The sequence below is a fragment of the Gavialis gangeticus genome, unplaced genomic scaffold (genome assembly GCF_001723915.1).
Source record: "Gavialis gangeticus isolate Ggan-Ray unplaced genomic scaffold, GavGan_comp1, whole genome shotgun sequence".
NCBI classification, from domain to species: Eukaryota; Metazoa; Chordata; order Crocodylia; family Gavialidae; genus Gavialis; species Gavialis gangeticus.
The window spans coordinates 27,156,015-27,158,733 of NW_017729026.1; the positions used below are offsets into that span (position 1 = coordinate 27,156,015).

The 2,719-nt window shown below is 47.6% G+C and overlaps 1 protein-coding gene across 7 annotated transcripts in view; it reads left to right on the forward strand.

The window, feature by feature from the left end:
• CDK19 (cyclin dependent kinase 19) overlaps positions 1-2,719 on the forward strand; it is a 281,950-nt gene that overhangs the window by 95,307 nt on the left and 183,924 nt on the right. The window lies entirely within an intron of this gene.

Sequence of the window (2,719 nt, forward strand, 5' to 3'; positions counted from 1 at the left end):
CCAGGTGGTCAAGAACCTGGAGGCCCCTTACCAGGTTGTCACCTGTGGCCAGGACCGGGTCCAACAGGGCATTTCCTCTGGTGGGACTGTGCACCTCCTGAATTAAGTGGAGGTCCTGTATCTCGGCCAGAAACCTCCTGAAACGGTCCGACCTGGCTGACTGTTCCTCCCAGCAGATGTCCAGGTAGTTTAAATCACCCATGACAACTACGTCTCTTGCCTTAAGTGCCTCTGCAAGCTGGCCTGAAAATTCCCAGTCCAGCTCCTCCCCTTGGTTGGGGGTGCTGTAGTAAACTTCCGCCGTTAGATCCCTCTCCCCATGGCCCCCTTGTATCTTGACCCAGAGCACTTCAGCTTGCCCCTCCTCTGACCCCATTCTGCTGGCAGAGGATGTGTATTGCTCTTTGACATAGAGCGCCACACCCCCACCTTTCCTTTCTCCTCTATCCCGCCTGTAAAGCCGATAGCCCCTAATGCTAACTGCCCAGTCGTGGGATGAATCCCACCACATTTCTGTAAGCCCATCAAGACTGGTTTGATGAGAGTGACCGGGAGATTCAAGAGTTGATTGACTGCAAGCATAATGCCTTTCATGCTTGGCAGAAAGACATCCACTCTAAGCAAAAAAAATTGAATAGCCCACAAGCCACGGCAAAGGTCCACAGAAGGACCCATGATATGAAGGACAGATGGTGGGAAGACAAGGCTAAGGAGATTCAAATTGCTGATATCCGTGACATGCATGTTTTTTTTCAGTGTCACCAAAGACATCTACAGTCTGAGTACTCAGGGATCAACCCCTTGATATCTAAGGATGGAGGAGACCTGATCAAGGACAAGGGGCTATCTCTCCCCATGGGAAGGAGCATTTTTAAGACATTCTAAATTTAAGACTGTTGTTGATAAGAGTGTTCTCAACTCCATCTTACAACAGCCAGTCAGAGACCATCTCAGAATCCCTCCAACCCTTAACGAGGTGAGGAAAGCCATCAAGCAGGTGAAGAATGGCAAGGCATCTGGGGCTGATGGAATCCTTCCTGAAATCTTCAAGTGGGGGAGTGGGGGGGTAGAGCTTGCATCATAGCTCTATGCCTTCATGTTAAGGATCTGGAATGATGGGGAAATCACAGATGACCTCAAAGGCATCATCATCATGGTGGTCTTCAAGGAAGGAGACAAGTCCAAGTATGGAAATTACAGAGGGATTTTGCTCTCCACTATAGGAAAGATCATTGTGAGAACCCTCCTGAACAGTCTCCTTCCGCTTGCTGAAGAGCTCCTCCCAAAATCTCAGTGTGGGTTTAGGGCATCAAGAGACATAACTGACATGATCTTCATGGCTTGCCAGCTGCAAGAAAAATGCCAGGAACAACATAAACCTCTCCACATGGCCTTTGACCTCACAAAAGCCTTTGGCCCGATCAGATGAGAAGCACTGTGAGGATCCTTCTGAAATAGGAATGCCCACCAAAATTTGTCACTGTTCTTTCCCTGTTTCAAGACAATATATGGGCAATGGTTCTTGTGGAGGTTCGAGATGCGGTGTGCACTTGGGTGAGCCGAAAACATGCAATGATTTTTTGAAAAAAAGGGGTTTTTATTTTACTATGGAATGACCCCTAAGATAGAAAGGTACATCAAAATACAACAAACAGTGGTGGCTACAACAAATACAACTATGCAAGGTCGAACTTATCAATCATTGCTATCACTTTAAATAATACTCACGGTTAGGCAAAAAACAAGCGATAACAGGTGTAACATTACGTCATGTGCATAAACGTCGTTGGGTTAGGGAAGTGGGTAACGCAAAGGCCTTAGAAAACGCCTCTGTTCAAAGAGGGGAGAGTCGGCTTGGGGTGATCAGTCCCTTGCCTGTTCAGCCTCAGAGTCGTGTTCTCAGTGCCATCTGCAGGCTCTCTCCCTGAGCCCGGGGAGAAGCGCGGTTTTAAACACACCGCTCGATGATTGTCCAATCATTTTGCGCACTGCCATGTGAACCCCCTTATATGGTATGTTTCCTGTTCAAGCCTGCAAGAGTTTTCGTGCCAACTGATCGATGGTGTATGTGCTGCAGCGGCTTCCTGCCACGGCACATCAACCCAGAAGCCTCTGCAGGCTTAGCTTTTGGTGCCGAGGCAGCCTGGCCATTCATCCAGGTGCAATTGCAAAGCACCTTTCACGGTGCAATTGCAAAGTACCTTTGCACAGTTCTCAGTAACAGATCTATCACAGATTCCTTTTGAGGTTAAGATGGGAGTTGAGCAATGCTGTGTCTTTGCTCCAGCAGTCTTCTCAGTAATCATTACCGTGATGCTACATCTGACCACCAACAAGCTTCCACTCGGAGTGGTGCTAAACTACCGAATGAATGGTAAACTGTTTAATCTCAGCTGACTCAGAGCCAAAACTAAGGCCACCCCAACCTCAATCACTGAGATGCAGCATGCCGATGATCCGATAGTGTGTGCTGTCTTGGAAGCAGATCTTCAGGCATTGTTGATGTCTTTACCGAGGCATACAAGAAAATGGGATGGATGCTGAACATTCAGAAAACTAAGGTACTCCATCAAGAAGCTCTTAATGACCAGTCCCTAGCTCCAGTAATTCAGATTCATGGTGAGACTCTGGAGAATGTTTAGTATTTCCCGTGCCTCAGAAGCCATCTTTCATAGAAGGCTGACATCAACAAAGAAATTCAACATTGCCCCAAATGTGC